Source organism: Syngnathus floridae, unplaced genomic scaffold (genome assembly GCF_059516105.1).
Source record: "Syngnathus floridae isolate MCC-2025c unplaced genomic scaffold, RoL_Sflo_1.0 HiC_scaffold_46, whole genome shotgun sequence".
NCBI lineage: Eukaryota > Metazoa > Chordata > Actinopteri > Syngnathiformes > Syngnathidae > Syngnathus > Syngnathus floridae.
The window spans coordinates 51,923-66,785 of NW_028284075.1; the positions used below are offsets into that span (position 1 = coordinate 51,923).

Here is a 14,863-nt window from a genome sequence, read left to right on the forward strand (position 1 = left end):
ACATTCACAGATACAACACAACGTGCGGGGTTGGGGTTAAAGATTGAGTGAAGGGCCCTCGTTTTAAACTACTGTTTTGAAAAGGAGTGGGAACAAGTAAGACGTATTTAATTTATTTAATGGGAAGTAGTAAGACTTATTAAATTTATTTAATCTACTTTTCTTCCCAGGCAAAATTTGATGTGCTGCAATTCCAAATTTCCAAAGTGAATGAAGGAATGAAGTCCTTTAAATTATGATTTTGTATAAATACTAGGCATTAACACAAAATCGACGGCACAAAATGGGCAGACTTTACTTGTTTGAAAAGGACTGGTTACAAGACAGACTTTTTTAATTTATTTAATGGGAAGAAGACTTATTTAGTTTAATTGATCTATTTTTGTTCCCTGCCAAAATTCGATTTGCTGCAATTCCAAATTTCCAAAGTGAATGAAGGAAAGAAGTCGTTTAAATTATGATTTTGTTTAAATACTAGGCATAGACACAAAATCTACGGCACAAAATGGGCAGACTTTACTTGTTTGAAGAGGACTGGTTACAAGACAGACTTTTCTGATTTATTTAATGGGAAGAGGACTTATTTAGTTTATTTAATCTATTTTTGTTCCCTGGCAAAATTGGATTTGCTGAAATTGTATTTTGCCAAATCTCGATTTGAGACCTGATAGGAAGTATTAAACGCTTAGTTAAATCAATACAAGTTGGTAATAAGAGCGAGTAATGTTGGTTGAACCGATGAATGAAGGTTGAAAGCAATTTAAATTATGACTTTGTATAAATACTAGATATTAACAGAACATCTACTGCGCAAAATGGGCAGAGTTTACTTGTTTGAGAAGGAGTGGCTTATTCAAAACTAAGATTTATGTAATCTGTTTGTTCCCAGGCAAAATTGGATGTGATGCAATTCCAAATTTCACCACATGATGGTGCCCAATTTTGACTTCATAGGACATATTAAACACTTAGCTTGTTATTATGTTCAAGGTAATCAGATTTGTTTATCATTCTAATGGCCTCTTCAAAACTATTCTGGATTACTACTTTGGATCTATTCTACATTACTTGGCAACAACATACTCTGTAACAGATTAGGCAGTATAATCACATATGTTAACTTGAGAGTGCCCACACTCAATCTACTTATCGTGATGTGTTAAATCAATTACTGTTAGACATTATTTGTCTGATAATCTACCAAATCTTTGAATTGAAGAATTTGTGATTTAATTAATAGCTTGTTCAGGGTAATCAGACTTGTATATAATTCTAATGGCCTTCTTTTGAAAACTATTCTGAATTACAACTTTGGATCTTATATTACTTTGCAACAATCTACTCCGTGACAGATTAGGCAGTATAATCACATATGTTAACTTCAGTGCCCACACTGTATTTATTTATGGTTATTTGTTAAATCAAGTACTGTTAGACATGAAATAGGAAGTGTTTAACATAAATGTTATGGCTACTCACCATTGTAGCTCGCTCCTGGTCAATGATACGAGCCTCTTCTTGCAGTGGAAAACTTGCAGCCAACAAACACCGTGGAACCTAAAGGAATGAAATTAAACATTAACATTTCGCCTCGACCAATTTTCACACGTACAACGCAACGCGGCTACACTTCTGCTATTACAAACGTAAATCTCCTTAAACACAATGAGTGTTACTTACCGTGTACGCTCTAGACGGTCCAGTTGCAAGCAGAAAATAAAGATATTTCTGTTGATAATCGTCGCTGCTCAGTGGCTCACGGCCATCGCGCCAACAGATTTGAATTTTGGCGGAGGTTCGGGCAATTACGTCATATCCGCGGCATTTGACTGCGACGTAATACCCGCTTATCTGAAACGGCAGTTAAAAGTAGAGTTACATCAAGTTTTCTTGGAACCTAAACGAATGAAAGAAAACTATCATTTGGCCACAACCAACATTCACAGATACAACACAACGTGCGGGGTTGAGGTTAAAGATTGAGTGAAGGGCCCTCGTTTTAAACTACTGTTTTGAAAAGGAGTGGGAACAAGTAAGACGTATTTAATTTATTTAATGGGAAGTAGTAAGACTTATTAAATTTATTTAATCTACTTTTCTTCCCAGGCAAAATTTGATGTGCTGCAATTCCAAATTTCCAAAGTGAATGAAGGAATGAAGTCCTTTAAATTATGATTTTGTATAAATACTAGGCATTAACACAAAATCGACGGCACAAAATGGGCAGACTTTACTTGTTTGAAAAGGACTGGTTACAAGACAGACTTTTTTAATTTATTTAATGGGAAGAAGACTTATTTAGTTTAATTGATCTATTTTTGTTCCCTGCCAAAATTCGATTTGCTGCAATTCCAAATTTCCAAAGTGAATGAAGGAAAGAAGTCGTTTAAATTATGATTTTGTTTAAATACTAGGCATAGACACAAAATCTACGGCACAAAATGGGCAGACTTTACTTGTTTGAAGAGGACTGGTTACAAGACAGACTTTTCTGATTTATTTAATGGGAAGAGGACTTATTTAGTTTATTTAATCTATTTTTGTTCCCTGGCAAAATTGGATTTGCTGAAATTGTATTTTGCCAAATCTCGATTTGAGACCTGATAGGAAGTATTAAACGCTTAGTTAAATCAATACAAGTTGGTAATAAGAGCGAGTAATGTTGGTTGAACCGATGAATGAAGGTTGAAAGCAATTTAAATTATGACTTTGTATAAATACTAGATATTAACAGAACATCTACTGCGCAAAATGGGCAGAGTTTACTTGTTTGAGAAGGAGTGGCTTATTCAAAACTAAGATTTATGTAATCTGTTTGTTCCCAGGCAAAATTGGATGTGATGCAATTCCAAATTTCACCACATGATGGTGCCCAATTTTGACTTCATAGGACATATTAAACACTTAGCTTGTTATTATGTTCAAGGTAATCAGATTTGTTTATCATTCTAATGGCCTCTTCAAAACTATTCTGGATTACTACTTTGGATCTATTCTACATTACTTGGCAACAACATACTCTGTAACAGATTAGGCAGTATAATCACATATGTTAACTTGAGAGTGCCCACACTCAATCTACTTATCGTGATGTGTTAAATCAATTACTGTTAGACATTATTTGTCTGATAATCTACCAAATCTTTGAATTGAAGAATTTGTGATTTAATTAATAGCTTGTTCAGGGTAATCAGACTTGTATATAATTCTAATGGCCTTCTTTTGAAAACTATTCTGAATTACAACTTTGGATCTTATATTACTTTGCAACAATCTACTCGGTGACAGATTAGGCAGTATAATCACATATGTTAACTTCAGTGCCCACACTGTATTTATTTATGGTTATTTGTTAAATCAAGTACTGTTAGACATGAAATAGGAAGTGTTTAACATAAATGTTATGGCTACTCACCATTGTAGCTCGCTCCTGGTCAATGATATGAGCCTCTTCTTGCAGTGGAAAACTTGCAGCCAACAAACACCGTGGAACCTAAAGGAATGAAATTAAACATTAACATTTCGCCCGGACCAACATTCACACGTACAACGCAACGCGGCTACACTTCTGCTATTACAAACGTAAATCTCCTTAAACACAACGAGTGTTACTTACCGTGTACGCTCTAGGCAAAATTGGATGTGATGCAATTCCAAATCTATCTGAAACGGCAGTTAAAAGTAGAGTTACATCAAGTTTTCTTTTTTAATCAACACAATCATTTACAACCGTTGACCAGAAAGAATCGTCGAAATTCGACGTCCCCCACAAACGCCACGCTCACTCGCTTTTCAGGGCAACAAAAGTACTTCTTTTTAAAAACGATGAGTTGTACTTACCGTGTACGCTCTGGACGGTCCAGTTGCAAGCAGAAAATAAAAATATTTCTCTTGTTAGTCGTATGTTACCATCCGCTGTGTCTTTGTCAACATCGCCGCCATTTTCCTACTTCCTGCTGCGAGCCACGCCCACGGATTTAAATTTGGGCGGAAGCTCTTTCCATTGGCGTCGTTTTCGCGTATAGCAAATCCGATTGGTTGGGAAGGGGGCACGGTTATGCAGCCGAGGGGTCCTGTGATCGGTGGGATGTAAAGTAGGCGTCGACGTCACGTCCGCGTCACGTGACCACGACGTGGCAGACGTCATATAGCAACCGCTGTTTTGTTTAGTAGACTTACAGTTGTTATGCATTGACATAATGGCGCACACACCAAATAGATTTAAATAAATTAAATAATTCTTCTGCCCACTCTCTTTTAAACAAGTTAACTCTCCCCGCGGATTTGAATTCCGGCGAAAGTTACGCCCATCGACGTCACGTATGTCACGTGACCACGACGTGGCAGATGTCATATAGCAACCGCTGTTTTGTTTAGTAGATTTACAGTTGTTATGCATTGGCATAATGGTGTGCACTCAAAATAGATTTAAATAAATTAAATATTTCTTCTGCCTACTCCCTTTTAAACAAGTTAACTCTGCCCACGTCCATTGACGTCTTGTCTGCGTCACGTGACCACGACGTAGCGACGTCATATAGTAACCGCTGTTTTGACCAGTAGACTTAGTTATTATGCGTTGACATAATGGCGCACTGGTTAGCATGGCCACCTCTTAAGCATGATGATGCGGGTTCGACGCCTGATCAATGTTAGCATGGAGTGAGCTGAAGTGCATGGCGCTGAAGATTTGAATCTTTGAAATGCGCTGAGGTCTGACATATCAGGCAGAATGGTTTGCCATCACGTTCAACAAAAAATAGAAACTTTCCCACTCTGATTAAAACGTCCTGTGTTCATCTACGTATTTTCGTTTTGCTGTGCATCTTTTCCCTGCCATTTCGAGAGCCCAATTGACACTCATAGTTTAAAGAAATGTGTTTGCCCATCCTACTTTGTGGAATTTCACCACATGCGCTTTTGACCAAAATACCAAATTGAACTCAAGTGAAGCCAACACGCACAACCCCCCCCCCCCCCCCCCCCACACACACACACACACACAAATGTTGATATGAACATAAAAGAGCCGCATGCGGTTCGGGAGTTGCGGCTTGGCCAAACCTGTACTATACAACTTTATTTGTATAAAATTTTCACAACAGCTGTCACACAAACAAAGCGGGAAAAACCGAAGACGTGCGTGTTCCGCCCACGCTGGATTTATTTGCACCTTTGAAAAGACACCGTATTGCCGCAGATGTGGCAAAGAGTACTTTTGGGCATCTGAGACGGAAGGATGTCCAAAGCATCACGTCACCTGCTCTGGTAGGCATGGTGGTGGGACGTTGAGGTCAACCGCTTTGGGGTTGGCTGAATCTTTGATCGCAGGATGCCACACACTTGAAGACAGAAGCAGAAAAGCAGAGCTAAATGCAAAATGTACTCACCGGTGACTCCAATTTTTTTCCCCCCTGAAGAAACAGCTGGACGGGTGGCCCCGGCTGGCCAGTGGGACTCTTGTTATTCTGACCCTTTTTAGTGCGCGTTTGGGGCAACAACCGTTTTTTGTGGCGCTCTCTTCTGGTTCAAAAGTGCCCTGCATGTGAATTTGCTTTTCCTGCCTTCTGATTGGATGAGCGCCGGTGTGACGCGGTGCCTCTGTCACCGTGGCGGGGGGTATACGTTGGCATCGGAGCGTCTGCCAACGTCTGAGACCGGCTGGCAGTGTATCGGAGGTGTCGAGTGCGGTGCCGCTGGAGCTCACTCACCAGCTGGTGTTAGGGCCACAGAATGAAGGCCAAGGAGAAGAATAGAAAGAGAAACAGAAACTTCTCCTCCAATTGTTTGATTTGTCTCTTCTGAGCTTCGATGAATTCTTTCAGCTCTTTGTTCCTCTAGGACGGACAAATGGAAAGTGGCATTCAAAAGCCAGTAAGCGTGCAAGTAAGTGCCGGGCTGGCTTTGGGCCCTTACCTGTTGCGCGCTGTGCAGCAGATCCATTCTCTCTTGGAGGATGCAAGCGTCGCGCTCCCTCAACTCGCACATCAGGGCTCGCTTCCATTGGTCCACGGCGCTCCTAAGCTCTTCTCTCTGATCCGCCGTCAGCACGTCATTCACGCCAGCGTGGCTGGCTTTTTCGCCGTCCGTGGCGGGGCAGTCCCGCTGCGGTAGCGCCTCGTACAACATGGCCTCCAGCTCCAGGATCCTCTGGGCCGCAATCCTCGTCCATCAGTGGTCCGGCGGGAGATTTGAGGGCGGCTTACCTTATGAGCCTGGTCCATGGAACACTTCCTGAAGTCCAACTCTTCATCCAGGTAGCCCTTCTGCTTGCAGAACATATCCTAGCACAGCTCAAGGTCAGAATTGTTGGGGCACATTGCCGGAGTTCCCCTTGGCTGATGTCGCGTGTCTGTCTACCTTCTCACTTTCAATGTCCAACATCTTCTGTTGAAGTGCTGACTTGGTCACTTTGATGTATTCTAACCACTGAGGAAAGGCTGCTGTCACATAAGCAGAATGCGAGAGCGTGCGTGGACGTGCGCGTTACCTTCTCGGCTAGGGTGAGAAGGGTCCTGGCGTGAATCACGACCACCTGCTCCTCGTTGGTGAGATTCTGCAAGAGCCCAAAGGCACAGCGTCAACAAGCTTCTTTCAGCGCAAAGCCTTCCAAAAGTCACATTTGAGCCGCCGAGTCTCGTGGAGTGCGAACATAAGGAGTTCGACATACACTTACGGCGTTATAGCCCAGGATGTCCAGCTTCTTCATCAGATCACTGATGACGGTGTCCGGGGGAAAGGCGCAAGGAGCAATGTAAGGTGTTCTGGGACCTCGGGTTAAGGTTAGGGTTGCGAGGGACGCCTTACGTACGCTCACGCCCTCGGCCTCGCAGTAGATCTGCAAAGGGCTGAGGCCGTCTGGGAAACGGACTTGCAGAAACTTCAAGACGGGGGAGCGCCACTCCCTCTCCTGAAAGGCAGAGGCATGCATCCGTCCGTCCGTCCGTCCGTCCGTCCGTCACATCTCTGGCCTCAACACGCTTGTGCGAGTCTTCCCACCTCCAGCTCCAGGATGCGGAACTCAAGCAGTTCGTTTTGGTCTCGGATATCCTGGATGTGCTCTTTCAGACGCGCTTCTTCCGCCTCCATCCGCCTGACCTGAAAAGACAGTCAGACCTCATCTGCGGGGCTTCCCGACAGGTGTGACGCCAAGCGACTCCGCCCAGCGCCTTTCTTTCCGTCACCTTTTCGGCCAACTGCTGATTGCTCTGACGCAGCAGCTGCTTCTCCTCCACCCACTTGACATTCTAGAAGAGACAAACGCGTGGACAGCTTTGGAATGTTGTGTCATTTTCATCCACAAATTCTTTGGTTGACTGGAAAATGACATTTGCTTTTCTCCGCATTTTCCCAGCCACGTTCGGGAGGGGGGGGGGGGGGGGGGGGGGGTTGGTCCAGTAATGCCAGACGGATGAGTGACTGAAGAATGTAGCTATTTTGTCTGAGAAAAAGGTGTGCTCATTGATGAGCTTACCTGTCCTTGTTGCTTCAGCGCTGACTCCAGATCTGCTACTCTGCTTTGATAGTGACCCATTTCTACCATCAGCTTTTCTCTGGTCTGAAAGGAGGAGGAGGGAGGCTCCTCCTCCTCCTTTCAGACCAGAGAACACCCGAGGCTGGGTGAGAACGGGGAGGCTGCGACCCGGCCGGGGGTTGCGGGAAGGGGCGCCACCTTGATCTCCTTCTCGGCGTCGTAGTCCCCTTTCGCTGGTCTGGGCTAGCAGAGCGTAGGCTCGTTGCAGCGCTTGATATTCTTGCGTCAGCTGGCGGTAGCGAAGCTCCGCCTCTTCATGCACACACCAATGCAACACAGCACTAGTACCAGAATCAGTCAGACCGGCGACAAAGCACCCGCGACGCAAAGACGAGTCCGATTCCAGGCTGAAGAGGAATGTTTGGTGCCAATACGCTGGCAGAAATGGCGGGCTACCTCTTCGGGTTCCGTGTCGGGGGTTCTGTCGGTGTGAAAAGACAAGGACGATCCGTCCGAGTCCACCAACACGTCTTCGTCGTAGCCGTAAAATGTTTCGATGACCTGCGGGCGCGGAAGCAAACATCTCTCTGAACAAACTGAAGCGACACCTCACGATGAATCGACGAGAGGAACGATAGCGAGAAAAAGGCCATTTCATCTTGCGCAACACCAAGCAGCCGCAAACAAACAGACTCACCTTGCAGGACCTCACGCTTTGTTCCTCCTCAGAGATTCTCGACGTCGGTATCGTAGCAGCAAATCTCTCTCCTGTCGACACAAATAATCCGCCTTTGAGATTCTTTGGATGCAAAGGGAACGAACGGCTCCGGCGCAGAAACAAACGCGACTCACAATGACATTTCTGACATGAGCTCCTGTCTCCAGAGCCTGAAAAACACGTCACCGGCGATGATTGGAGGGACGCTCGTCTTTTCCAAAAGTGACAACTACAGGGTGTGTCAGGGTTTTCCAGATTATCTTTATCGTATCATTGTGTTGCTTTGACTTTGACTGCGACCTGTAATAAATAATATTATTTATCCCTTATTTATCCCTATCGCTTATCCCTTCCTACACAAAGTCGTAAAACACCCCTTGCTATGTTTTGACTAGAGGTCAAGGGCTTCCTCTATTCAATCCACTCTTACACCCAGCCTGTTTCTCTTAATTAAAATGCTCGTGCAGGAGCCGAGAGTCAGACTTCATTCGTACAACGGATGGACTCTCCACCTGCAGGTGTCCAAAAGAACTTACTTGTCTCCCGTGTGGTTCTTGCAAAATAAGTTGGAGCGAGCGCAACTCTAACAGGGTGCATTTTGCCACTAGCTGCCTACGGACAATGACGTCGCGCTCGCGGCTCATGGTTGACGGGCTGAGCAGCCGGGCAAGTCCGTCGTTTTCAGCGCACAGCGAGTGGCAAAGGCGCTGACAAAACGGGAGCTTTGAGCTGCTGAAAACGGCAAAACAAGTCTAAAGCGTGTTCAAACGCGTGCGCACAATGCTCCTGCTTGAAAGGTCGGAATTTAAGGGGCCAATTTTTTGGATGGCGGCCGCCGGCCAAGCTTTGGACGGAAAAGGTTTCCTGGCGACAGCGAGCGAGCGCGGCGCTGCCGTACGTGCACCGAGTCGCCTGCCTGAAGACCTTGGACAAGTCGTCGATGATGTGCCGCTGCTCCACAACTTGAAGGAACTCCATTTCACCGTCCTGCTGGCCGCAACCGCGGTCCAGGTCATTGAGCGAACTAGGCCTTCTCTGTGGAACACAAATGCAGTGGACTCTGTTGGCACGCCGCCGTTGTCCGCGTCGACTTACCAAGCTTGCCATCTCCTCGTTCTCCTGGGTGACAAAGCGCACTTTGTTTTCAAGGCGACACAGCACCAGCGAGAGTTCTTCATTCTTCCTGCTCAGGCGTTTGTTTTTGTACAGGAGTGGCAGAAACTGGCTTTCTGTTTCTCTCAGTCGCTTTAGCTGCAAGCATGAAGTGCGGGATGTGAAAGACGCACAACACGCGGGCCAGAACGTATCCATTCCTTTTGCATCGGTTTGAACGGAATCGTGGCTTTGGCTCCCAATAAAAGACATCTACCAGGCAACCGACTCGCCGCGCCGCTCAACTAATAAGCAAGCGCAATGGGTGCCTCGCTGGATGGCGCGCATCAAACGTAGCGCAAACCTTCAAGCGTGCCGTCAATAAATTACCAGTTCATTGCGCTCTTCAGAAAGCAGGGCGTTTCGATCCTCCAGTTTCCTGATGACTGCGCTGAGCTCAGCGATTTTCAGATGAAACCGTCGCGTGTCCCGATCCTCCTGAGACTGAAAACGCCCCGCAACACACACACACAAGCACTCGTTCAAAGTTCAAAACTGTTTTTGTGCTACCTTCCTCCAGCAACGAACTAAGTCATGCGTACTGCAAGTGTGTGATGAGGTGGCTTACGCAATGAAGAGGATTGCTAGTAGCGGCGTTGACCCCACTTCCAGGGTAGTTTAGGCCCGCCCTTTGGGAATCCCTCAGGGCAGCGATCTGCTGCTCGGCAGCCTGAGTCTGCAGCTGAAGGCGGTGGACGTGGCCGGCCCCAGGGCTTCATCCAAAACACTAACCGCTCTGTCTTTCAGCTTGATCTCATCCGTCTGGATGTACAAACGGGGAGCGCTCAGGCAGGCGGGCAAACTCATTTGCCAGAATTGTGACAAAAACAAAGAGAGCAACCGGCCAATTTTGTTCTTGAATCGACTAGAACACCTTTGCTGTGACAAAAGCGAAGCGAGCAACCGGACATTTTCTTCTTGTGAAATAGAATAGAATAGAATGCCTTAGGTGTCATTGCACTGCAGGTATACAACGAAATTGGGAACATAGTCACGCACCGCGCATCTGATCAGTCCTACCAGTCGGCGGATCTCCCTCTCGCAGTCTCTCTTGGTTCGGCTCAGCTCCTCCCGATGCTGGTGATGAGCCGATCGGAGCTCGGCCGCTCGGGACTGCCAGGCCTGCTGGGCCGCTGCCAGGGCTTCTTCCGCGCTCCTGGTGGAGGCGACACCGCTCGGTCTCCCGACACCGCCGCGTCTCCTCCACCTCCGCCAGCAAAGCGCCCCCCCTCCTCACCTGAGCAGACATTGCGCCACACCGGGCCGTTGAGACCGCACCGGAGCGCCGCGACGCTTACTGGGGACAAGCTACACAATACGGTAGCGGCCGCATCGAAGCCCGACGTGGCGTGCGGATAGTCAGACACGGATAGAGCGGATCACCTTGTCCATGGAGCCGTCCCTCAGGCTGAGGACCAAGGCATTCAGTCGCTGGATCTCTCCATCTTTGATTTTGATCACTCTCATCAGCTCCATTTCATGCTGCCGCAGTAATGTCTCCCTGGTAATGGCTAACTCTTTCTGCTTCTCCTCATGGAGTTTGCTTTTGAGTTCCGTCATGGCGGCGGTGGCACGGTGGTGCTCCGCCCGCAGGTCCTGACTTCTCTCTCTCTCCAGACAGCTGACCTGACATGACTTAGACTTAGACAAACTTTATTGTCATCTTGTCTGCACATGGTGCATACAAAACGAAATTCCGTTGCATACGTCTTACAACAAAGTAGTGATATTGCAGTTGAATAGAAGTAACATATCCTATGAAAATATATATATATACATATATACTATATATATATATATATATATATATATATATATATTAAAAATAAGTATAAAGTGCAGCAGTGATAATTATGCAATAGTGCAAGTAGGCAAAACAGTATTCAAGAGTGTGCAGAGGAATGCTAAACCATGTATTAAACTTCTATTTAAAGGGTTTATACAAGTTCAGTAAAGTTGGTAGTGCGAGATAGTGCAAGATAGAGGTCCGTAGTGTCATAAAGTACAGTTCTGTGAATGTGTGATGCAGAGTTCAGTTTAGAGCTCAACAGTTCTAGTGTTCAACAGTCTGATGACAGCAGGGAAAAAGCTGTTGCAGAACCTGGTGGACCTGCAGCGGATGCTGCAAACCTCTTCCCAGAGGGCAGCAGGGAGAACAGTCCATGGTGGGGGTGTGATGGGTCATTGATGATGTTACGGGCACGGGACATGCAGCGCTGAGATGAAATGTCCTGAATGGAGGGAAGAGGAGCCCCTATGATCCTCTCTGCTGTCCTCACCACTCTCCTCACGTTCTTCCAATCGGAGGCGGTGCACCCTCCACACCACACAGAGAGACAGCTTGTCAGAATGCTCTCTATGGTGCTCCTGTAGAACGTCCTCATGATGGGTGGGGGCAGGTGGGCTCTCCTCATCCTCCGCAGGAAGTACAAGCGCTTCTGTGCCCTCTTGACCAGTGCCGTAGTGTTCATAGTCCAGGTGAGGTCTTCTGTGATGTGGACCCCCAGGAATTTGGTGGTGCTGACCACCTCCACAGCTGAGCTGTTGATGATCAGTGGAGCGTGGTGAGGCTGTTTTTTCCTGAAGTCGACGATGATCTCCTTCATCTTCTCCTCATTCAGGATCAGGCTGTTTTCTCTGCACCAGCCCACCAGCTGCTCCACCTCCTCTCTGTAGTCCAGGTCGTTGTTGTCTCTGATGAGCCCCACCACCGTTGTGTCGTCTGCTGACTTCACGATGTGATTGGTGGTGAACCTGAGGACGCAGTCGTGTGTCATCAGGGTGCACAGCAGGGGGCTCAGGACGCAGCCCTGAAGGGAGCCTGTGCTGAGGGTGATGACATCAGAGGTGTTCTGTCCGACCCGGACTGACTGAGGTCTGTTGGTGAGGAAGTCTAGCAGCCAGTTGCGAAGGGGGGTGTTGAAGCCCAGGTGTTCCAATTTTCCTACCAGATGCTGTGGGATGATGGTGTTAAACGCTGAGCTGAAGTCCAGGAACAGTCTCCGCACATGGGTGTTCTTCTCCTCCAGGTGAGCCAGGCTCAGGTGAAGAACGGAGGAGATGGCGTCCTGAGTGGAGCGGTTTTGCCGGTCGGCAAACTGGAACGGGTCAAATAATAGGGGGAGTCTGGAAACGATGTGACCTTTAAGCAGCCTTTCGAAGCACTTCATCATAACCGGAGTCAGTGCAACAGGCCGGTAATCATTAAATGAGGTGATTTGAGGTTTCTTCGGCACCGGAATGATGGAGGCAGTCTTAAAGCACGCCGGCACTGTGGCTTGGCCCAGCGAGGTGTTAAAAATGTCTGTGATGACCCCAGCCAGATGACTTGCACATTCCCTGAACACACGCCCAGGAATGTTGTCGGGGCCAGGGGCCTTACAGGGGTTGACTCTCCTCAGGGTCTTCAACACATCGGCGGAGTCAAGGCAGAGTACCTCCTCTTCCTGATGGGGGACAGTTTTAACTGCTGGAGTGCCGTTTAGTGCCTCGAACCTCCCAAAGAAGTTATTTAGACCATTTAGAAAGTCAGCATCAACTACACCCACCGGGGGGGGGGAGGGTGAGTTGTAGTCTGTAATCGCCCGTATGCCTTGCCACATACTCCTGATGTTTTTGACGTCGTGGAAACGATCCTGAAATTTTCGACTGCGGTCTCGCTTCGCTATCCTGATGGCACGGTTCAAGTTGGCTCTCGCTGTCCTCAGTGTCTCCTTGTCGCCAGACTTGAAGGCAGAGTTCCGCGCTCGTAGCGTTTGACGTACCTCCTCAGTCATCCAGGGTCGTTGGTTGCCCCGGGTGATGATATTCTTAGTGGTGCTGACGTCCTCGGTGCATTTGTTGATGTAGGCTGACACAGTCATGGCACACGCATGTCTAATCTACATCGGGAAAACTGGGAGGGAGGGAGGCAGGCAGGGAGGCAGGCAGGGAGGCAGGCAGGGAGGCAGGCAGTGTCTGTCTGTTGAGGTTTTCACCTTGTTCTTCTCCTGCTGAAGTTCTAACTGGACGTCCATCAGTTTGGTTCTCAGCTCGTCATTGGCGGCCTGAAGGGCGTCCGTTCGCTCCGCCTTGGCCCGCCCTGCCGGAGCTCGTTTGGACATCTCTTACTCGAGTCTCGCCCGGTCGTCAGTCAGAGATCACAACATTTGTACCTGGAGAGCACAAACGCAGCGCTGTTTTCCACTGGCTTCGAACTCAACTTCAATCGGTACCGTAACTTACAACATCATAAACATAGAACTAGCTTGACTTAGTCATTGAATAAATGCATTTGGTTCTTCAAAACTGCATCACGCAACATAGCGTGACCGAGACGGCCGTTATCCACCTGCGTGAAGTTATTTGGTGAAATGAATGAGATGTTTAAGACACCATCGTTCTGTCTCTATGTAGATGAAGGTAAATAATCGATTGCTGAAGGTCCAAAGGTGTTGTGATAAACAAATAAACATATTAGTGATTAGTGACATATTTGTGATAAACATATTAGGCAGGATAATCACATATGTTAACGTGACTGCCCACACTGTATTTATTTATGGTTATTTGTTAAATCGAGTACTGTTAGACATGAAATAGGAAGTGTTTAACATAAATGGAAGACGAAAGGGGTACTCACCATTGTAGCTCCTGCTGGTCAATGATACGAGCCTCTTCTTGCAGTGGAAAACATACAGCCAACAAACACCGTGGAACCTAAAGGAATGAAATTAAACATTAACATTTAGCCTCAACCAACATTCACAGATACAACGCAACGCAAACTACACAAACGTAAATCTTTTTAAACACAATGAGTTGTACTTACCGTGTACGCTCTAGACGGTCCACTTGCAAGCAGAAAATAAAGATATTTCTGTTGATAATCGTCGTGTTTGTATCCGGTGTCTCGCTCAAGGCCATTGCGCCCACAGATTTGAATTTTGGCGAGAGTTCAGCCTATTGACGTCATTTCCGCGGTGTAATACCCGCATATCTGAAACGGCAAAGTTAAGAGTAGAGTTAAATAAAGTTTTTAGTCAACGCAATAATTTACAACCGTTGACCAGTCGAAATAATCGTCGAAATTTGGCGTCTGTGGCTGGAAGCAGACGCCGAGTTCGACATTCCTCCCAAACGCCACACTCCCTCGCTTTTCAGGGCTAAAAAAAAACAGTTGTAATTACCTTGTACGCTCTAGACGGTCAAGTTGCAAGCTGAAAACAAAAATATTTGCCTTGTTAGTCATCGTGTTACTAACCGCTGTGTCTTGTTTGCCAGAACTGCCGCTTTCCTACTTCCTGTTGCAAGCCACGCCCACGGATTATAATTTTGCCGTGAGTTCCGCCTATTGACGTCATGTCCGCGTCACATGACTGCGACGTAATATTATCTAAAACTGTTTGTGCGGTATTGTGTTGTTCTGTGCGGTATTGTGTTATTCTGTGCGGCGTCGTGTTGTTCTGTGCGGCGTCGTGTTGTTCAGTGCGACGTCGTGTTGTTCAGTGCGGCATGGTGTTGTTCAGTGCGGCATGGTG

General features: G+C 46.8%; 1 long non-coding RNA gene across 3 annotated transcripts; it reads right to left on the reverse strand.

Moving 5' to 3' along the window:
- Positions 1 to 1,740: 1,740 nt before the first annotated feature.
- On the reverse strand, positions 1,741 to 14,482 carry LOC148378406 (uncharacterized). 3 transcript variants are annotated; one of them, XR_015855890.1, is made up of 4 exons: positions 3,841 to 4,299; positions 3,617 to 3,659; positions 3,416 to 3,493; positions 1,741 to 1,851 (listed from the first exon to the last, which is right to left on the reverse strand). It is a non-coding gene; the product is annotated as an uncharacterized LOC148378406 (long non-coding RNA). The 3 variants fall into 3 exon arrangements; XR_015855889.1 differs by lacking the exons at positions 3,617 to 3,659; positions 3,841 to 4,299 and adding an exon at positions 14,155 to 14,482; XR_015855888.1 differs by lacking the exon at positions 3,617 to 3,659 and having other exon boundaries at positions 3,841 to 4,151.
- Between the last annotated feature and the right edge of the window lie 381 nt (positions 14,483 to 14,863).